Source organism: Musca autumnalis, unplaced genomic scaffold (assembly GCF_047663935.1).
Source record: "Musca autumnalis isolate F117 unplaced genomic scaffold, ASM4766393v1 scaffold_5, whole genome shotgun sequence".
Taxonomy (NCBI): domain Eukaryota; kingdom Metazoa; phylum Arthropoda; class Insecta; order Diptera; family Muscidae; genus Musca; species Musca autumnalis.
In genome coordinates, this window is record NW_027412088.1 from 178,127,354 (window position 1) to 178,151,784 (window position 24,431).

Here is a 24,431-nt window from a genome sequence, read left to right on the forward strand (position 1 = left end):
ATGGAAAAGTTCATGTCATATGACATTTACATAGTGTAAACTATCCCTTATACCTTGATCCAAAACGTAAACAAACTCATCACATTACGAAGGCACCACTTAAAACAGACGACGGCGTATCTTTATGCATATGTGAACGACATGTTGGCCTAGATTGTGAATCGTTCGTTGATCGTACGGTCGCTGACTGATTATCAACATATTTAGTTCATACGCTCTATTCATTGAATCGTTCAATTGAACTAGTTCGTTCATGAACTATGCAACTCTAGTATTAGTCCGTTTACATAAACCTGGATTTAGTAAATCCACTGGATTTCAAATGTCACTTTCAAATTAAATATCACAAATAAATCCTCGTTATAAATCCAGTGGATTTTTTTTTTTTTTTTCATGTATTCGTATATCTAAACGTACTATAAAGACCTGCGTACATAAGCTGCCTCGCCTGATTGCCTTGCTATCCTGACATAATAATCAGTTTATTGCACGCTGATGACTTTCTTGCTTAAGTTACGCCATGTATATATTAGAGTTTTTGCCGGATTAGCCTTCTTTATGAGGACATATAAGCAATGGAATTGAAATTTTAAATCCAGTGGATTTCTCAAATTTTGTTATATGTACATATATGAACTAACCCCCTGTTTTTGTAACTTATTTTTGTTCGTTCGTCTATATTCGTAATAATTTAGGCATCCATAGCTCAGCCCACAGATGACATACAGACTTAATTTTTCGTAGATGACTTCCACATATAGTTAAGAATTCCTCATTTAAAAGTCAGCGCTCTACATTTGCGCTAAGGCGAGTAAATCGATCTACAAAATTTGACAGTTCGTGTGAGAAGAATACAATTTTTTACAAAAACAGGGGGATACTATTAAGAAACTAAAGCGGGGTACACACCCACAGTCGAAACCATGGTGGAATAAGAAGGTGTTACATCAAATCATGCCAAACGCCAAATTTGGTCACAATTATGTATTATTAGCTATGTCTTTTTACGTGATAATTAGTAATAATTATTACTAATGTTGCAGATTTTGACAGTTGTATAAAGGAAAAGTTGCTGGAAAAAATCCCAGCAAAATAAATTGGAAGTAGTGCAATGTGGACTAGTTCTTTCACGGCATGTTTTGATGCAGTTCAAACGGAGTCGTGAAAAAGGCACTCCATTCCTCACATTTTAACGGCATTTGGATGCAATCCAAAGAATCACATCCACTTGTCACATTTTAACAACATCCGGATACAGTTCAACGGAGTCGTGAAAAAGACACACCAGTTTCTCACAATTTAACAGCATCCGGATGCAGTCCAAACGGAGTCGTGAAAAAGGCACTCCGTTCGCTACATTTTATTAGCAGTTGTTAGAGATCCCTACAAGTACATAAATCAGTTTGTACATCTTTACAGGCAGCGGCATACATTTTCCAAAAAGAGATAAGCGTGTTAACATTTCCAAAAATTTGTTAATATAAAAAAAATATTTAATTTGCGAAAATTTTGTCGGTATGAAAATTTCCCAATGGAGTGCTGTTGGAGTACATTTCGAAATCTTAACTGGTGCTGGGAAGACCCATTTAGCAAATGAAGCAAGAACAGCTCAGCTTGGATTAAATGAAGAGCGGAGGAAACACGCACTGTTGCGATTGAATTCAATGGAGAATTTTCATAATTTGTGTTAATGTAATAAAGTTCTTAATATTTTTGTTTTACACAAATAATAAATGCATTTTATATGTTCTGGGATATTTTGTAATGGCTTGCACACATTCCGCAGAATGCATCAAAACACGTGCTTTGGACTGCATCCTATTCTACCCCCAAAGGGTTAGTTAAAATGCAATGCCAAAGGGTCGGTTAAAATGCAGTGCCAGAGGGTCAGTTAAAATGCAGTACCAAAGGGTCAGTTAAAATGCAGTGCAATGGAGTCCATCTTTCAGTAGTCACGCTCTTGTAAAAATCATGAGTGAAAATGCATAATTTGATGCACTTCCAAATCACTTGAACATATCATTTAACTGCCTCTTTGGAGGCAAAATTTTTGCTGGGAATGTTTCAGCAACATTTAATAAGTAAAAAGACACCCCTATTGTGATATGCTTGTTTACATTTTGTATGTGATTTTATTCACAATAATGAATTTTGACAACCAGCTGTTTTTGCCTAATGTAAATTGGGACTTAGTCCCAATTTACATTGGACGAGTTTACTTGCGACAATTGTCATTTTGTAGGAGAGAGAGGTGAGGCATATGGTAACCCTTTGCCTCTCAGCACCCTCTCTCACCTACAAACTGACAATTGCCGCAAGTAAACTCGCTCAATGTAAATTGGGACTTAGGAAAGTAATTACATAAGCTTCGTTCCAGAACTAAAAAGTTTTTACACATTTTGCACATTTTCACCCGAAATGCGTTCCCGTACACCAAAAAAGTTGCAAAATGTTCACACCTCTTTGAACAAAAATGGCGCTGAATAGGTTTCTCCTTAGAAATTTTTTACACGACAAATTTGAGCGAGCAAAAATGGGACTTTGACATTTGTTCCAGATTTTTTGACGTTTCTGCCATTTTTCCGTTCCCGCACATTTTGGAAAAATGTGTGCGTTGAACTAATTTTTGACAGTTTTCTCTTTTGCACATTTTACCATTAAAAAAGTACTGGAACGAAGCTATATTCAACTCGACTTTGATATTAACGAAATAGACGTCGATGACTGTCAGTTTTGCTGGTCAGTGTGTACTATGCTTAAAAGGCGAAAGGCAACCTAGTTCAAATTGGGTCCGCCTTTATTCATTTACCAGAAACGACTTAGGGGCCGTTGTAAGCCGCGTCGCGCGTTAAAAACAACAACCATGTGAAAACTTCAAAATAAAACTTGGACTTCACTTAGATTTCTTCATGTGACCTCGGTATAAAAGCAGCATAGCATCATTCTAGCTTAAATCATTTCTGGTAAAACAATAAAGAACGGCCGAGCCAAATTCGAACCAGGTTGCCCTTTGCCGTTTAGTTTTTTACCAGAAATAACTTAAAATGTATTTACATCCATGGAATAAGTAAAGAGGTAGATCTAGTTGTAAACAAATTAAAGAACCCTGGTTTTTCCTGAATTCTTAAAACGTCAAAATTACTAAACACATTTGGGTTTGTTTACAATACTTTTTTGAGCATTTTATGTGTAAAATTAATGAAGTGTCAAGGTTTCTCCACTCATCTAGTTGTGAATATCATTATATGTCTATTCAAATGCAAAACTGAAGAATTTCTTCCACAGAAATGTTCAAAAAACAATTTTAAAAATCATTGATTTTGTTTGTTTTTAAAATTATTTCAGATATTATTCAAACAGTACACACACACAGATTGTATATATTGTTTTGACGTTTTAGGAACACTCGAAAGAAAAAATTTAAACTGACACAAAGCTTTAGCTAACCTTTCTTATGAAACCATGTTTACATCTAAAAGCCTTGGTACATTGGCGTCCTAATTTCATTTTCTTCTACTAGGAGACTTATACTATGTTTACATTTACGAAATCCACTCGATTTCATTTGTCAATTCCTTTGTGTATACGTCAAATGAAAACTCATCTGAAATCGATTCGATTTCATTTGACGTTTGAGCAATGGAATTGACAGTTGAAATCGAGTGGATATCGTAAATGTAAACATAGTACTACTGGCCTTCCATAAGCAATATAACATATTGCGCTCAACATATGGGCTGTTCCCGTACTTTATAAAGTGGTAAAAGTCGTAAAAGTTGTAAAAGTCGTAAACGATTTTCATATAAATTTTGTGTACGGGAACGCAAAATGTGGAAAAGTGGTAAAAATTGTAAAAACTTTTTAGTTCTGGAACAGAGCTTTAGTGAAGAAGACCTAACAAATTCCAAAATTTTTATGTTACACTCAAACGCTGATGGCTGATGGTAATGATGATTGACAGATAGTAGTAGATTTCTTTGCTTGCTATAGTTGCTAAGAAATTTCATTCACTGTGTCATTCATGTGTATTTATTAAGCATTTGATTTGGTTTCTCTTCTTCCTTCCTGGCATACGCCACTCATCTCTATTAGGGGTATTACGTTCAATGCTCATACAAAACAGAGTTTTCTTCAACGTAATCTTCCTTTTTTCTTTTTGTGACTATGAAATTGATTCGTTGAAATGAACGTATCTACTTACGAATGAAGAACCTTTATTTTTCGTTTGCATTGGACGGTTGTTCATCGACCGTCTGTCTGTCATTACGTATGGGTTACATTCTCAATAGACTGTTGTTTTTGTTTGAGTTTATGTATTTGCTTGTTGACTTTGTTGGTGTTGTTGTTGACGAGTTGCTTAGTAGGTATTATACATGTTCGCACAATTTTGGTTTGCTGCCTTCCCCTAAACCTCGCATTGCTTTCGTCTTACTTCTTCCAAGAACAAGCAATGACGGACGGACGGACGGCCAGCCTTAAGTAGATTTTGCAGCTCTACTCAGCTCTAAAAAATACATATTTGTTACAGTAGTGGCAAATATGATGACAGACATGACACATTACCTCAGGCCAATATTTTTAGTAATTAAAGCCAAAAATCTCTACCACTTCACTGCTTATCACATTGACCTGTTTTTATCTAAAATTGCATTGCAAATTTAGGTTATTACGCAGTTTCTAGCCATAATTCGCCAGCTGTCCTTATTCCTCATGCCGATGAGTGTTTTTAGTATTAATCGTTGAATTGCTTAACACAGCCAGGCCATACAAATGCTCTTCTCTTTGTACCAGATGAACAGTGGTGGCGAATGTAATAGAAACTACTTGACGTCGTTGTTGTTTTCCGTACTTCACATGCTGGGTGATTGTTATTTTGATAAATACACACTCTCGTCCCCTTATCGCTTTTTCATTGTCACCCTTTTTCCATTGCTATTCAATAGAACGAACAATAGTTGCTTGGGGTGGGCTTTCATTCCTGTTCGCCACCACTGTAACTCAGTGGAAACAATCATTTGCCCATGTTAAGTATGCCATTCAAATGTTCTCGTTTGCCTACTAAAGCAACAGTAAAGGAAGGATATGCATTTTTAAAATGAATGCCGTAAAGGATTTTTAGAAGTAAAAACGAGGCTTTAAAACATCCATGAATCCGCCGCCTATACGAAAAAGGTGATAACAATTCACACTGACTGACACTTTAAGCCCTAAAAACATCCAACGTTTGAGTAAAGTTGAACGTTATTTCTAATAGAAGAATAAAGAAAAATTCAGCCTATGGTACCCTTGCCGTTATCAGAAATGACGCCCAACTTCACTAAAACGTTGGATTGCTACGGCTTAAATTGAATCGAAATTGTCTTTATTCTTTTATCAAAAATGACGCCCAGCTTTACACAAACGTTGGATGTGTTTTCGGCTTTACGCTTATTTGAATCAGTGAGTGTTGAGGAGGCAACGAATAAACATGCGTACGGGACTTAAGGCCTCGATACATAAGAAGCATGACATTCTTGCTTAAGTCATATCTGATAAAAGACTAAAGACCAAGTTCGACCTAATAAAAAGATTTCAGAATCATATTTGAATTAGGTCGAACTTGGTCTTTAGTCATTTACCAGATATGACTGAAGCAAGAATACCATGCTTCTTATGTGTCGAGGCCTTTAAGGCCTGGGTACATAAGCTGCCTCGCCTGCTTACCTTGCTTGCTTCTGATAAAAGAATAAAAAGGAAAAGGTCAACCTAGTTCGAAATTGGCTCGGCTTTCTTTATTCTTTATGAAGTAGGAAAGCAAGGCTCGACATAATGATACAGGCTGTAATAAGAGTATAAACAACGGCCGAGACAAATTCGAACTACATAGATTGCACTTTGTATTTATTCTTTTACTCGAGCGAAGAAAGCAAGCAACGAGCTGATTGAGTTTGGGCCTTTATACGTTTTTCTTTAAAATATGTTCGATCTAATAGCATGTTTACACATAACCGGATTTAACCAAAATCCACTGGATTTCAAATGTCAATTTCATCACTTATACGTCAAATAAATCCTCATAAAAAGGTTAACCCGACAAAAAACTCTAATGTAAACATGGTGTAAAACTGTTTATATTTTAGGGACTAGCGAAGTCTTATCGTATCTTTAGCTATGTTCCAGAACTAAAAAGTTTTTAAAATTTTTACGACTTTTACACATTTTACCCGAAAACCCGTTCCCGTACACAAAAAAGTTGTAAAATGTTCACTTCTCTTTGAACAAAAATGGCGCTGAATGACGCTCTCTTTAAAAACATTTTACTCGACAAATTTGAGCGTGTAAAAAATAGTAACATAGTCGCCGGCGTCTGATTGGCTGATACGCCGACTTTGACATTTGTTCCAGTTTTTTGACGTATTTTCCATTTTTCCGTTCCCGAACTATTTCAAAAAACTTTTGTGTGAGAACAATTTTTTTACAGTTCTCTCTTTTATGAGTTACGGAGCTTTTGTTATGAGTTATTAGCCGTATGTAAGTATTTCAAGTGAACAAGCGTTTGTGAATTTCATTCCGTACTTCCCCTGCGGACTTTTCTCAACTGGTTAAAAAAAATAGTTAGTTATAAATGCATTATACAACTAACTACAAATTGGTTCAAAAGTCATCTTTAAATCAACCAGATTGAAAACTAACAAATGAACAACTGACTATCTCTGCACTATTTTTCAACTAGTTTGAAAATAGTCAGTTATAAAGCAATTATTCTACAACCAACTACAAATTAGTTGAAAAGTCATCTAGAGATTAACCAATCGAAAACGTTGAATGTTCAATAGTGTGTTTTCGACACAAATAATTCTCATATACACCTTCGTAATTATTTCGATATACATAAATTCAACATACAATTATACAAACTAGTTTTGATAGACTCGCCATACCAAAAGATTAACCACAAGGAAACATATCTGAGAAACAACTGGTGTCAAAAAAGACGTCAAAGATAAGAACAAAAGAGAAAATTAGAAGAAATAAAACATAAAAAAATTTTTTTTCACTCTCTTTATGACAAAAACAACATTTTTAAACTGACTATAAAAAGTCAAATAATAGTTAGATATAAATTAGTCAAAAATAGTTGGTATATAACTAGTTCAAAGTAATGCAGAGATGGACAGATGTCCACTGCCCAGCTCATCCCCATGTTAAAATAGTTAGTTGGCGTAATGGAAAATAATCGAAAAATAACCAGTTGTGGTTATTTTTAAACTAGTTATAAACTACTTTTAAACTAAATTATTTCCCCGCAGGGTCCCTAACAATGCTATGATGTGAGTGTGTGTGTGTACTATCCAATGCATGCGCGTCCATTCATACACACATTGGTATCATTCAGTTTGGCGTCCCCGTGCAAAATTGTAGTACGGAGGCATCTTTCTATAAAAGGCCTATTATCACTACATTAATACACACATCATAACATTTTGACGAAATGAACGGTTCTACAGATGCGTCTTTAAATTTTTGCCGGAAGAAATTGAATCAACAACAATTTCCAGCTTATCAGTGTAAACATGACTTTACATCATGGTGCAAGCAAGAATCTGATACAAGTTGTGTTCCTTTCCTTGCCTGAGATTAAAATTTTTACCATTTTAAACCTGCAAATCGTTCCTTATAGCCCGTTTAGATTATACCCTTATACGATGATTAAGGGCATTATCTCGATTTAAGTGCTTAATCCACCCAAATCCACCCTGATTTACCATACAAAATTAAATCAACTCAAAACTAGGATTTGTTTTAAATCAAATGTTAAATCGAAATATTTTGATATACAACACTGCTTTTTGCTCCTAAAAATGCAACTATTGCAGTCTGTACCAATATTGGCAACTATGTTCATGTGTCGTTTATTTACTAGGGTTATGACTTTTTGACCTTTTTTCTCAAAAATGATTTCCTGTAGCGAGAGTGAATGAACTTTTGCCTATTAGAAATTTGCTCCAAAATTTTTTTCCTGTTGCACGAATAAATGACATTTTGCCTATTAATGACTAAAATAATTTTTAATCCATTTAAATATTGAAAAAGGTCCCGCACAAAGCACTTTCAATTTATGTGATACATGGAATAAAGCTATATATGATATAAAATCATATATATGTAATAATATGACGATAAAATTGGTAAGAAACAAAAGCTTATGTCATTCTGGATATGTCGTGTGGCTTTAACGATTGTTTTGAGTTATTTATGTACTTAAAGTGACTCCAAAATTTTTTCCAAAAAGCTCATCTATAAAAACTTTTTGTGCGTGAGCTTTTTTCTATCGAATCACCTTGTAATTAAGATTTTATCTAATCTTATGCAAAAGCTCATCAAAATATGACACAGGGATGTGAGGTTGTAAAAAAGTCATAACCCTATTATTTACATTTTCAAATAACTGTAAACACAAACACACAAAAACAAACAGAAGCGGAAAAATAGAAAAAATATTAAATAAAAATAAAATGGATGTAGCTTTAATTTAATATAATTTGTAAACAACATATTTAATAGCAATTTGTCAGATTATTTTTTGCAGTATTCCATTACATTTTTAATTTTCAAGCAATTCTCTTTGTAAATTCGCGTATGTATACGTAAACAAAGATCAGCTGACTGACATCTTATATCATTTTAGACTAGTCTAAACAACTAGGATTTCAAAGTTGGATTTAGAAATCGAGTCGATTTAAAATGACTAGTCTAAACGGGCTATTAACCCCAACAGGTGGTAAAACTGGTAGCTATTTTTAAGAGAGAAAGAACAAAAATGGTTTTCTCTTTTACCACAGGCTACCAGACAAATTTGTTCGGTTAAAAAATGGTAAAAATGATTTTCAGCATTTGTTTGACGATTATTTGGCAATGATGAACAAAAAATAACAATAACATAACAAAAGAAAAGAAAAAAGTGAACACTGACAAAACAAAATTAAAAAACAAATTACTTTGGAAACTTTGACGCCCAGTGGCACGTTTTAACATATTCCGATTGTGCTCAAACTAAGGCAATCTTATGCTTGGTTTACATTTACGAAATCCACTCGATTTCAACTGTCAATTCCTTTGCGTATACTTCAAGTGAAAACTCATCCGAAATCCATTGGATTTCATTTGACGTTTAAGCAATGGAATTGACAGTTGAAATCGAGTGGATTTCGTAAATGTAAACCAAGCATTAAAATCTATGAAAACTAAACACTTTAGGGGGGTGACGCATGAGAAAATCCGACATCAATTTTCCCCCCTTTGAGTTAAAACCAGTCTAACGTACATACAAACGATAAATACATATGTACATACATACATATGTATGCCAAACATCGCACTGAGATCCAGAATTGAAAGGAAATTATTGTATTATCAATGAAAAATCAAATAATTTTTCAATTGTTAAATTGAATCTTTTTCCTCCAAACTTCTTGTTTGTCAAATCAGTAGTGCGATTCTCTAACACGTTTTGAAGTAACCGACAAAAATTGGTAAATTAAAATGCTTAACTAAAATGCTAAGTTAGCAATCAAAATAAATTTGTCGCTAATTGCTAACGATAGCAACAGTTGGTCTGTTCCTTTACTTTTGAAAATAGTAAAACCGACAAAAGTATTAAAAGTTTTAAACGGCTCCCATATGAATTGTATGGTGTTTGAAGTAAAGGAACGCTTTTCGAGTAAAAAGTGGTAAAACTTGAAGATTCTTGCGCGTAAAGGAACAGAGCTAGTGTTTTCGGATTTTTGCCGGTAACTTAAAAGGAGTAAAGCTGAAAACAGATACAACGTTTGATTAAAGTTTTGTGTCGTTTTGGCCGTTTTTACACTGTTGGGCATGATGCCGAAAAATTCAAATTCATTTGAAATATATGCCGACAAACAGATAAACGCTGGACTTTGGTATCGTCGTCGCCCTGTTGTTGTTGTTTTTTTCTCGACGCCCAACGCAAAACTTTAATCAAACGTTGTATCTGTTTTCAGCTTAAAGCTGTAAACACATACATACAACGTTTGAGTAAAGTTTTGTGTCATTTCTGGTAGATGAATTAAAGACAAAGTGCTGTCAAGTTTCAATTTGTCTTTACTCTTCTATGAGAAATGACACAAAATGAGAGAAAATTATTCCTAAACAAGACACTAGGGTGACTTGATAAAGAAAAAGACTTCAATAAATACTTCATAATTACAAATTTGTAAAAATGTTTGTATAAATAGAAGTTATCAAAATCAGCCTTTGTCTTCTAGCCATTCAATTAATTAAATATAAACAAGTGCACTGTTCCTTTACGTACCTGAGGTTACCATTTTTAACCTGCCAAGCGTTCCTTTACTTTAAAAAGCACGCAATTTATATGGGAGCAGTTCACCACTTTTACCATTTTTAAAAGTAAAGGAACAGACCAAAGTTTAGTTGGTATTCTTTTGTTTTCATTTTCGTTCGACATAGTGAAACAGACCCTTAGGGGAACGAAAAACATCTAAACTTTGGTTTTCATGGCAATATTGACTTTGTGTTTGCTTTAAAACAACTACAAAATTTAAAAATCATATATGCCATTTAGATATGACATCATTAGCCGGATTTAGCCCATTATCAGGTTTTATTTGCTAAATCCAGCCAAAATCTACCAGATTTCCCATACAAAAATAAATCCTCCTATTGAGTGGATTTGTTTTAAATCTGGCATAAATCCTCGTATACAACTCTGTTTTTTGCAACATGTTGCTAGAAAAAACAAAAAGATGCAAAGACATAAATACAACTAAGACTAGACAAAATGCATGCAACAAAAAAATGTTTACGAAACTTTGTATAGAAACATTACCCTTAACAGGTTGCAGTTAATTCAAAATCGCAACCAAGGAGGAACATTTCATGTAATGGTATCAGAAACGAAATTTATGAATTCAAGGATCTATTCAAGAATAATTCTATGTCAATTGGATCGGTAAATTCGGTTAAATACGTAAAAATGTATAAAAGAAAAAAATGTTACATCACCATATCGTGATATAACATTATGTTAAATTCAAAAGCCATTCACTGAAGAATGATAGCAAACAAAATGTCTTATCTTGTTGTATTTATGTCTTTGAAAGATGCAAGCTGGCACAAGAAACAAGGTAGATGCATCGATGAATTGCTACACTAAAAATAATTTAAAATGTAAAAAATTTGTAAACAAGGAGGAAAAATTAAATTTGTTTTGATGTACAAAGTTAATTTTAATCAACCAAGACTAATATTTATGATGTCTAAACGATAAAATAATTCGTTTATTTATTTTAGATGTTCAAACTGCGATAAAATAATTCTTTACTTGCTCTTTAGTTAGCATTAGTAGCATAATGTGCTAACATTTTCAGTTTTAAACAATAAATTTGTAATTTGACGTATGTTTTTTGAGATGAATTCAGTTTACAAAAAATTCTTTTGATGTTTCAAATTCAATCAGATGGGCTGATGCATCTACCTTGGTAATTGTGCTATGAACAAAAATCAGCTGACTGCCATTTAAATCCTTCAAAATGTATATCTAAATGCAATGAGATTTGTACTGGATTTATTAAATCCAGTCGAGGATTTATGGCTAGTCTAAATGAGCTTATACACAAGTTTAGTTGATTTTCGTTCGTTTTCATTTTCGTTCGACATAGTGAAACAGTGCGTATAAGTCAAACAAATCCTCATAAAGAAGATTAACCCGGCAAAGAAGACCTATAATAATAACAGGCTATAGGCCTAGACGACTATTTTGGTTGCTGTCAACATGATACAAACTATACTGATCAAGAAACGACAACAACAATAACAATAACAGTTAATTTGACGGATTGTGTGAAATCAGTTGGCCTTATCGCTTCACCATGGCTGTCAAAATACATACATTGTAAACATTTTCATTTGTAAACACCATGAAAGGCCTCGGTAATAAGCCGCTTGGTATTGTTCATGGTGGAATAAGAAGGTGTTACATCAAATCATACCAAACGTCAAATTTGGTCACAATAATCTATTATTGTGAATTGCTTGTTTACATTGTGTATGTGTTTTTATTCACAATAATGAATTTTTACAACTAGTGTGATAACCAGCTGTTTTTGTTGCTGTACCTGTATTATTGTGCCATGGTATTGTTGCTTACATGGTACAATAATACAGGTAGCATTATCATGCCAGCTGATGGTAACATAATGTGTCAATTGCATTGAATTGATGTCAAATTTTGACATTTTATGTTGCCAACAATTGCCGATGCGGCTACCTGTGTACTTGTACCATGGTTGCTTAGTCCCAATTTACATTAGGCGAGTTTACTTGCGGCAATTGTCAGTTTGTAGGTGAGAGAGGGCGCTGAGAGGCAAAGGGTTACCATATGCCTCACCTCTCTCTCCTACAAAATGACAATTGCCGCAAGTAAACTCGCCTAATGTAAATTGGGACTTACTAGGCGTTTACACAAGACAATAGCTTCGTTCCAGTACTTTTTTAATGGTAAAATGTTCAAAAGAGAAAACTGTCAAAAATGAGTTCAACGCACAAATTTTTCCAAAATGTACGGGCAGAAACGTCAAAAAATTTGGAACAAATGTCAAAGTCGGCGTGTCAGCGAATCGAAAGCCGGCTAACATGTTGCACATTTTTGCTCGCTCAAATTTGTAGTGTAAAAAGTTTCTAAAGAGAAAGCGATTCAGCGCCATTTTTGTTCAAAGAGAAGTGAACATTTTACAACTTTTTTGGTGTACGGGAACGCATTTCGGGGAAAAATGTTCAAAATGTGTTAAATGTGTAAAAACTTTTAAGTTCTGGAACGAAGCTAATATGTCTTAAAATACAACCATGATTTACTAACACATACATACATTTGCCGTTTGTCTTCCAACTGTCAACAATTTTTTTAAATTTTTGTAACAATAAGTGAGAAAATAATTGAAATGTGTTAAAAATATGAACAATAACAAAATATGTGAACGGAAAATAAAGCGAAATCGATGATTTTACAACTGTTATTGCAATTGTCGGGACGCCTACGCCACAGGCAAGTTTTGCGTTTTTGACAAACAATACATGAACTCAACTGTCCTGTCATATGTAAACGCAGGGTAATTGCTGTGCAGTTGATCCACTTTCCCCATGGTAGAACAAGAAAAGGTAACAGCAATACCCAGCTGACTGAACTGGGCTGTAATGTTAGTGTCAAATTCCATACGACATTTTATATATTTATTTCTATGTTCGATGTATATTAGGGATATATATTTTTTGAAGAAAAACTATATTCTTCAGAAAAAAATGTATTTCCCATAAAGACTTCTTCATACAAATGACATGTAACCTCCTCCAAGTCCGAACGCCGTGCCGCACACTAAAACACCGCTTATGGGTACTTTACACGCTATGTATTTTACATATGGGTTGTCACTTTGCGTATACATTTTGTATATAAAAAGTGACAACCCATATGTAAAATACATATCGTGTAAAGTACCCATTATAGAGGCGGTACAACATTTGTTAATATGGTGTGGTATTTTGATAAGTTTGCAAGAATTATACTTTCTGCGAGAAATAATGCATTTAGTGGAATGGTATGGAAACTAGGGTTATGACTTTTTTACAACCTCATATCCCTGTATCATAGCGTGATGAGTTTTGCCATAAGATTACATAAAATCATAATTATAACGTGATCCGGTTAAAAAACCTCACGCACAAAATGATTTTAAAATTTGAATTTATCAAAATAATGGACAATTTTTTGAAGTCACTGTAAGCAGATATATAATTGAAATTAAACTATACGAGTCACATGAGATAATTAAACTGACATAAAATTTATTTCTCACTAATTTTCTTCAATTCTGAGAATCGTAAAAATGTCGTAAACGCTTTTATTAAAAGATATAATTTTTAACAAAAAACAAAAAATTTAAAAATTTTTCAAAGTGGTTTGTGCATGACCTTTTTCAATATTTGAATGAAATAAGCATTATTATAGTTATTAGTAGGCTTATATTTATTCATTCGTGCAACAAAAAATAATTTTTGAAAAAAAAAATTTTTTTTCATTTCATACATTTTTTCAAAAAAAACTGCTGATTTGTATTTATGTTGTAGTTCCCTGATGATGATTGGAGATTCCAATCGAAATATTGGAAATAAAACAAATTATTAAAAATCATAACATCGATTTTTATTTGTGAAAAGCCTATAGCCAAACAATACGTCAAGCATCAAAATTCATAAGGCAAACGATAAACAAACCAAAAAAAATTATATTTTTAAAATCGATTTGTGCGTGAACTTTTTTTATATTTCAATGAAATAAACGATAGCGTAGTGATTATTAGGCAAAAGTTCAATCATCCCTGCTACAGGAAATCATTTTTGAGAAAAAATGTCAAAAAGTCATAACCCTAATGGAAACATTCAAATTGAAAATCTAACGACTTTTCATTCATGTTTTCCAAAATATTCAATCAAATGCGAAAAAATATTAGTTTTTTAAATTCCAATAATTTATAGACATTTCCTTATTTTGTTTACATTTATATTTGACACTAACTTTACAAACAAATTCCTACGTGGTTGTTGTTGAGTTGTATTTGTTGTAGTACTTACTTTACTTGCTTTGTTCGGCCATGAGCTTCCCCATACCTGTGCTACGAATCGACAAACAAATAGAAACAGTGTACATTTTGTAGTTTACCGTCTATTCAGATATAAAAGTTTTCTAAGTCGAGTTTAAGGACATTATATCCTTTCCAAAAGAGAGTTTTGGAATTAATAGAACTCCTAGGCATTTGTACTCACTGGAAATTCGTTTGCTGCAAGTTTACCTCTACTTTTAAAAAGATCCATTTTTTGCAGAGTTTTGGCTTTTATCGGTCATTATTACAATGTCATCGGGGTACATGTGTAGTCTGATGTTTGTTTCTTTCATATGAAAAAGTTTGCCTCCTCCAAATAGACAATTTTTTGAAAAGTGTTGGGATTATCGGTCATTAATACAATGTCATCGGCGTGCATAAGTAGTCGGATGCATGTTTCTACGATATGAAGCCCTTTCTCTAGATGTTCAAGTAGGTTGTTGAGGTAGATTTGGAGATAAAAGGGAACCTTGTTTTACTCCAGTAGCGGTATCAATATAATCAGACTTTTGATTTCCTGGGTTTCTTGCTCTGCTTCATTTCTGACTTAGTCCATATTTACATTGGGCAATTTTCCTTGCGCCAATTGTCGGCTTCATGGAGAAAGAGGTGAGGCATATGGCAACCCTTTGCTCTCAACACCCTCTCTCACCTTCAAGCTGACAATTGCCGCAAGGAAAGTTGCCTAATGTAAATATGGACTTAATAAAAATAAAAGAATTAAGAAAAAAATGACAACATACTTCGAAATTGGCTCAGCCGAAACCTTGACACGTTTTTTGAGATATCGACAAAAATGGGTAAAGTTAGAATGCTTATAATTTTGATCATTTACCATATTTTTCGGTAAGTTAGTCCATATTTACATTAGGCAATTTTCCTTGCGGCAATTGTCAGTTTGTAGGTGAGAGAGGGTATTGAGAGGCAAAGGGTTACCATATACCTCACCTCTCTCTACCGCAAACTGACAATTGCCACAAGGAAAATGGCCTAATGTAAATTGGGACTTAGCGACCGTAAAGTTCTACCGATAGCGAGTGCTGTCAACTTTATTTGAACTTTTCATTCATAATTTTGCGTTTTAACGATTTTTGTTGGTAACTCAAAAAATAAGCTGGAGAATCGCACTAATCGTGCCTGTCTATTCAACTCACTATTCTTCTGTTTATCATACCAATCATGAGTTTTCCAATACAGTTCTTGAATGTAAAGGCCTCGGTACATAAAGCTGAGTACACATTGCCAGTTTTGAATGACAGCTTTGTTGTTGCTTGCTAGTGTGGCCGTTCATTTTTGTCATTCATCATGCAACCACAAAATGTTTTGTGGTTGCTGGGCGGTTGGACAGTTATCGATAACTGCAAAATATCGACATTCAAAACTGACAATGTGTACTGCTCTTAAGAAGCCTCGCCAGCTGATTTTCTTGCTACGCTTGATTTCTGAAGGCCTCCTTAAATAGGCGGCTGGCTTCCATAGTTCGAAATTGACTCGGCCTTCTTTATTCTTTTATCAGAAAGGAGCAAGAAATCTAGCCGCTTATGTACCTAGGCATGGTACAACAAGAAAGGTACTTCCATGCTAACAGCTGATTACAATTTTGTTTTCAAATTTTTAATTTGATGTACGGCCATTGTCAAATTGATTTTGGCAGAATGTCAGTTAAATTTAAAATTTCATTCGAATGAAAAATTGTTATTGTATAGTTTTGTTCCTTCCGGTGTCGTGTTCCCGCTGTTGGTGGCACTTTGCTGATGTTAATGGTAAATATCATACCAAACCTGCAAAGATTCGGACAAATGTTAAACTGTCTTGTGCATCTTACCCTGCGTTTACAAATGACAGGACAGTTGAGTTCATGTATTGATTGTCAAAAACCCAAAACTTGCCTGTGTGACGTAGGCGTCCAGACAACTTCAAAAACAGTTGTAAAATTATGAATGAAAATCATCGATTGCTTTTCGTTTTCCGCTCACATATTTTGTTTTTGTACATATTCTTTTGTTTTCAGCACATTTGAATTAACATCTCACTTCTTTTTCAAAAAAATGTCAAAAATTTGTCGACCCGACTGTCTGTGAAAAAATGATGGACAGCTGGGAGACAAACGACAAATGTATGTATGTGTTAGTAAATCAGAGTTGTATTTGAAGACAAACTGTCTAGTGTAAACGCCTAGTTAGAAGGGTTATTTTATTAGATGAACAGAACTACAAGAAGTTTGTTGATGACAAAGCATGAACAACAAATCGTTGATGCGTTTGATTCCCACAAGAACTTCGAAAAATGGACAAAGATGACCACGTGCTGCATGTTTTGGGGTTGTTCCGTTGGTGTTATCAAGGACTTCGGTGAATGCACCAAAGAACTAATTCCATAATAGAAATAAAAACAGTGAAATAACATATTTTATGGATAGAGATGTTTTTATTAATAAAGTTAAATAAAAACAGAAAAAATAAGATCTTTTTATTCGTTTAATAAAAGCTTCGTTCCCGTACTTTTTAATGGTAAAACTCGTAAAAGAGAGAACTGCAAAAATTTTTTTCTTACACACAAGTTTTCTGAAATAGTTCGGGAACGGAAAAATGGAAAATACGTCAAAAAAACTGGAACAAATGTCAAAGTCGGCGTATCAGCCAATCAGACGCCGGCAACCATGTTACTATTTTTTACTCGCCCAAATTTGTCGTGTAATGTTTGGTTTACATTCGGCGTCTTTTCGTGATTTCGAAGGCGTTTCGTGATTTCGCGCGGAATCATGCAAAATTTATCATGATTTCGCATACAAAAATGAAATCATCTCATTTCGTGATTTCAGCGAAATCAACATCGAAATCACAATACACATGATATACAACCCTGTTTTTGCCTAAAAAAGTACCAAAAGTTGCAACACTTTTCATGTATCACAATAAACAAGGTAGATGGTCAATTGCTGCAACAAAAAAATTTAGTATCAAAATTTGTAAACAATGTGAAAAAAATTTTAAATTACTTTGTTACAATGCTATTTTTCATTGTGTTCTCGTACTTTTTTAATGGTAATGTTAGAAAAAAGAGCGAATTGTCAAGAATTGCTTCCCCATACAAATTTCTTAAAAAATACGGGAACAAAAAAAGTGACGGAACTTGCAAAAACTGCAGCAGAAATGTCAAAATCAACGTATCAACTATCGTATTTAGATGATAATGAACATGTTGCTAGTGTCTACTATGCCAAAAGTGTATGGCAGAAAACAGAAGAATAGGGTGTTATTCGGCGCTATTTTTGTTTAAAGAGAAGTGCAAATCTTGCTATATTTCGGAGTAGGGGAACGCATTTTTAGCTCTAAACGGGAAAACTGCTGCAGGTATTAATATTTTCCAAGTTCTGAACACAAATTTTATCTATCAAAATTTTTTATTATGATGTCTGATAAAATCATTTTGTATTTTTTTATTTGTTAGTACTATACACAATTTATACGATATATAGATAATTTTACGATAATTTTCGAAATAAAGTTGTAAAGTTCTATATTGTCGTATATTTTTGATGACTAATTCAATTTACAAAAACTTGTTTTGAAAATTCATGTTCGATCAGCTGCGCATAAGCATCTACCTTGATTATTGTGATATGTTCGAAATCAACAAAACAATAAGTGTAAACACCGGGGTGTATTTCAGGATTTCGTGAAATCCAGCGGATTTTAGAGCTCAAGTATAAACATGGCATAAAAAGTTTTTAAAGAGAGCGTCATTCAGCGCCATTTTTGTTTAAAGAGAAGTGAACATTTTACAATTTTTTTATGTACGGGAACGCTTTTTCGAGTAAAATGTGTAAAAGTCGTAAAAATTGTAAAAACTTTTTAGTTCTGGAACACAGCTAAAGTTATGATTACAAAAATATCATTTTTCCGGGTATTTTAAAAGATCTTAATAGTGTTTATTAGGTTTGCAGTTGAAGGAAATCGTTTAGTCGTTGCAAGATATCTCCTGCTGATGTTGCCTGTTGTTGATGAACTGAAGGATGCAACTGTTGTTGTTGCTTTGTTGTTCATTCTGTGAGGAACTTTGGTTGGGGGAGGCTCGTATCGTTTTAGGTTATTACTCCTTACTGTTGGAAAATCGAGAGGCATACCAACATTAAAGAAATTGCTCTGCATATAAACATCAACACCTTTTCTGCTGTCGATATGATGGGTATTGTTGCAGGAAAAATAACGTTTGCCAAGGGAGCATTTGTTTTAAAGACGGTCCATGTTGTTGATCCTGTTGAAGCTGCTGTTATTGCGGTTGATCACTGCTCCACAGCATGAATAGCCGGAGGATTAATAACAAACTTATTTTGTTTTTGTTATGAAATGTCATGACGTATTATTGTTGCTCTGTACTTGGCACGCTCCAGTACAGACATACAGAGTTGTATTTACCCAAATTTGCCGGATGCGACTACCTTTTATCATTCTACCATGTACCTAGGCCTTCACATTATAAAAATAAAATAATAAAAAAGGACAAGCCAATTTCGAGCTTCCCTTTTCTTCTATATTCTTTTATTTTTAGGCGAGGCCTTTATACCTCTATATTTGTTTACATCCATAGCATCTCTTTTTATGAATTGGAAATATTGTTGTGCAAAAGGATTCGTAATCATCGAAACCATTTAAAATCCCTGATCAGATGTGTGCATGAAAAACTCATAGGGGGTACGGTCTTCCCCTGGTGTGTTTTAATTTCCTCAATTGTGATATTTCCGTCTAATAATATGTACAGTTAGTCAACTTAATTATTGCAAAACCAAAATTATTACAAAATTTTAAATAAAACATCATTTTATTGGTATAAATAAATATCATTATTAATATTTTTGTTAACAATGCAATTCTTACACATGTTTATTAATATAATAAATAACAAAGCAGCTAAATTTCACTAAACATTTTCTTAAAATTAACAAAAATGAGTACAACTCATTATTTGCACTGTCAACTAAAGAATTGCAAAATTCACAACTTTTCAGTCTTTCACGGTATTTTCGAAAAGTTGATTCTAATATTTTGTATGCACACACTTGGCATCAAAAACAGCGTGTAAACGTATCTGAATTTAATAAATAGTTTCGGAATGTCATATTCCAATGCTATTTTTTAGCCATTCTTCATTATTGCATTTCATTTAGTCCCCTCAGGTTAGTAGGCGACTTTTCCCAACTTTTTCCTTCAGGTGTACCTATGCATTTTCGATGGGGTTAATATCTAGACACTGGAACAGGGTGTAAATGACTTTGGTACAGTTTTATAACAACCAAGTCTTACATAAATTAGATTTATGCTTAGGGTCGTTGTCTTGGTAGTACTTATATTGCAATTTGTTTGAATTTTCAGGGTCAACAGACCCAAATTTCTTGACGCTTTTGGTTAAATATTTTCTTAAAGCATCTAAATAAACCTTCTATGTCATTGTTTCTTCCAAAATCAGGATTTTACCAAGGTCACTGCTTGGTATACAACCCCATACCATAAGTGACAGTTTTCCGAACTTTACCGTATGTATTAAATTTTTGTTTTCCATGGCTTTCAAGGGTTTTCCCAATACTTTTTGAGGTCCATTGTGATAGTATAACATAATTTTAGTCTCATCAGAAAATATAATGCCATCCCAATACCAAAGATGGCGTGAAAAGTTGTCTATAACTAGTCGGAATAGTTTCTATATAGTGTGATGGGAGGGCAATGGTTTTTACCTAGTCTCGCGTGATGGGGGCTTGTTATTATGTACCACTTTTCTGACTTTTCCATGTGACACACTTACTCCAAAATCATTTTTAATTAGAAAAAGCTATTTTCTGGTGCTGCTTTGGGCTATTTCGTTAATTTCTTTAATCATTCTATAGTCAATTCGTGAGGTTACTATTTTGGACCTGCCATGTAACGCCCTCAGTTTGAGCCTGGCTTCTTTCACGGTGCGGTATATGATGTTGTATACACTTCTCAGCTTACGAGAGGTGATTTTAGGGATTTCTCTTTCGGATTTACCATTATTATAATTGGAATAGACCAAATGTAGCATATTTTCCGAAACCGTTTACCTGACTTTCTCTTTTTCTAAATATACCGTCTATGTTGCACACACAAAAATTAATTTATGATCAAAAATTATGGATCTACATGTCCACATACCATAAAAGTCTTAAAAATTCTTAAATGCAAAAAATCGCGGGGAAACCCCACGATTTTATTGCACATTCATTCATTTTGCAATTATTTAGTTGACACCACGAAAACCAGGTACCTATCCTTTTTGCCCGTTGTTTTTGTTATTTCCAACCGATTTCTGGATTTATTGGCTTGATGTTGTCATTAACAGGTTAATCAACAGATATTTACAAAAAGTCCCACATTATTGAACGAATTTCTTGTAGTAATTCCTAATTAAACGTCTAAAATTTTAAAAATTCGTCGTTTGCAATAATATAGTTGACTAACTGTATGTATGTCTGTAGTGTTGGAACGCGCATACAAAATCGATCCAGATATAATTATTGGGTTCAAAAGTTTCTTAAGTATTTCCGTTATGTAAAACTGCTCTACAAGTAGTGTCTTAAGACTTGTCATTCTGACTCGGCGATAAATCGAGCGAATATTTATAATTGATATGATAAAAGTCTCTCTTTTAATTCTTATTACGAAAAAACTTCAATCTTAAAAATATTATTTTAATGAAAATATTAAAACTTACTTTTCTCCCATTATCCATGCAAATATTCATAATTTCTCCACTCCATTTAATCGCATTTAATATCAGCTACAATTTGCCATCAAAAAATTTCCAAAAATCTAGCCAAATGTCCTTGAAAAGGTCATTTTATTCATTTACACTGTACCCATTCATCTGACCATGACTGTAGTTCGCCATATTCTCATACAAAATTCAACATTTGTTCGAAAAGCTATGGCTGGCATTGCATGCGCCACACCAAGCAATTAACAATTCCGGTCAACAACTTAGGGACAGGTTTAGTGATAACAAAAATTCCTTGTTTTCCAGGTGTTTTCCACATTTCCCCTTTAGTTTTCATCTAAATTCCATCTGGGACTTGATTTTTGTAAATCCCTCAACGAAAATTCGTGATTTTTAATTTTTTTCATAGCCGTACTTGCTGCAGAAATTTCTACTGTACTCTCTAGTACATTTACTGAGAACAGAGTACTCTTGTTGGCGTTGATTTTGTATACATAACCGTGACAGCGGTGGCCGCCAATGAGGATAGTTCGATTTTGATGAAAAAAGCTATCTTTCAGGGATTTTTTGTAGTCTTCTACTTCCCAGAAGGGTAATTAAGAGTTTTCATTAAAAAGATATGGAAATTTCAAATAAATTCTCCAATTTTAGGCATATTTTTGAAAAATTTCAACCATCTTTCTAGGTGGAAACGACTGTGTTTATTTTTCATATGGCTGTGCTGTACTCAATACAACGGCTTTCGTTCTTTGGCTGGTCGTTGTTGTTCGGTCGTTTGTGTTGTTCAACGACATCATCTACGAGTGGGGTAGTTGCTGTGTTTGTGTGTGCCCTCTTTTACAGTCAGTTTCAGTTTCTCATACATTTTTGCTTGTGAGGCAAAGCAGGCATCTCGTTGCCGGTTTCTCGTTGTACAAGCAAGCAAAGTACGTACGTACGAACGAAACCAACCGACCACACCACACACCAACCTTCCATTCACCAAGAGATACTAGATAGGGAGTACTTTGACACCAATAACGAGATACACTGACGCTGCTGTCGTTGACTGCCTTTTACTGCGTACGTAGAGTTGCTACGTTTTGAATGCGACGGCTCTTGTTGTTGGTGTTGTTGTTGCAGTTATATTGTGCGAAATGTATGTTGTGTGTATTTTATCCGCCTATACACTGCTTGACTGCTTGGCTGGCTTGCTGTGTTGGTCGACCACCGCTACGTACGAAAGTCGACCCCCTTTACTGCTCTTTAATGCCATAATCGTCTGCTGCCCCTCTTACATTGACCGTACGTACATAAACACACATAGCATATCCTCGTTTATTCGTTCGTTTGGTCTCGTTCATTGTGAGACTTTGTTGACTTGCTGTGTGAACAAAATTTTTACTTTAGTACAGCCATCAACAAGCCGTTACGGTAAATACACTATGAGAAAACTATGGCTTAGAATTAGAAGAATGGTTGAAATCTGTAAGTTTTTACCCAACTAATACCCCGGTTACACTTAACCGGATTAACCCAGTGGGTTTGGGTTTCAAATGTTAATTCCATAGAGCAAACGTCAAATAAATCCGCATGAAGTGGGTTAACCCGGCAAAAAAAAAATCTAATGTAACCGTACTATAATAGTACATTTAATATAATCGGATTTAATAAATCCGCTGGGTTTCAAATGTCAATTCCATTGCGCATATGTATGTATGTATTATAGCACGGTTACACTACAGCTTTTTGCCTGGTTAACCCACTTCATGAGGATTTATTTGCTTAATCTGGTCAAATCTGACCAGATTTGCCATACAAAAATTAAATCCTCTCACGGCTGGGTTTATGCAGTGTTGTATTCGATGTACATGTGCAAAAAATGCAACTATGCTCAAAAAGTACGAAAAGTTGCAACTGTTTTTATAACGGAGTTTGTCGTGTTTTACACTTTTACGATTGGTCGTATGAGATATTATGGCCTTTATAAATCTATGAGCTTAAAGGGTCGATTATGGATAGCAACTCAACTGCCCAGCAAAAAGTTTGCATCCGCGGATGCAGTTGAATCACTACAAGTGTATAGTACATTTGCCGTTGGAGTACATCTTTTCCTATGAATTCACTTATGAATTTTACAAGAGAGCGCACAGCTAGGATGCACTCTATTTTGCTTCCACAGCACACAGCTAGGATGCACTCCGTTTTCGATTCAATCAGTAAAAATGCAAGCCATTGCGAAATATCCCAAAATAAATAAAATGCATTTATTATTTGTGAAAAACAAGAACACAAAGAATTTTATTATATAAACACAAATTTAAAAAAGTTTCCATTAAATTCAATTACAATTGAGTGTACTTCCTCCGTTCTACATTTAATCCAAGCGCAACTGATTTTGCTTCGTCATCCTACTGATGAATGTAATGCATGAATGCGTTCTTAAGGCCTGGGTACATAAGCTGCCTCGCCTGGTTGCCTTGCTTTCCTGCTTCATTTCTGACATAACAAAAATAAAAGAATAAAGAAAAGGGCAACCTAGATCGAAATTGGTTTCTTGCTAAGAAGCTAGACGAAATACCGTTATGGAAAGTTAGCTTTGTAAAACTGACTAAAACGCCTGTTAGACTATGAACTTGTACTATGATTTAAACTGTCAATCCCATAGAATATACGACAAATAAAATACAGTGGATTTAGAACTATTTGACGTATATACTATGGAATTGACATTAGAAATCGAGTGGATTTATAAGTCTAAACGTACTGTAATAGTAACCATGTACACGCGCAATGCGTCCATTGCGATCGGACCAGCTGTTGAAGTTGGTTCCTATAATTTTGAGGTAGTAAAAGACTTCGTATACCTCGACACCGCCGTAAACACAACAAAAGCATCAGTTGTGAAATAAAAAGAATAATTGTATTGACCAACAGATGCTTAAGTAAGCACTTTAAAAACAAAGCCACAACTCGTCAAACAAAAATAACGCTTTACAAAACACTGATACTACCCGTGCTGATGTATGGTTCCGAAGCCTGGGTACTTGC

The 24,431-nt window shown here is 34.2% G+C and overlaps 1 protein-coding gene across 1 annotated transcript in view; it reads left to right on the plus strand.

Annotated features, from left to right (window-relative positions):
* The window catches only part of HmgZ (HMG protein Z), a 53,310-nt gene that overhangs the window by 4,444 nt on the left and 24,435 nt on the right, over positions 1-24,431 (plus strand). The gene's annotated exons all lie outside the window — the stretch shown is intronic.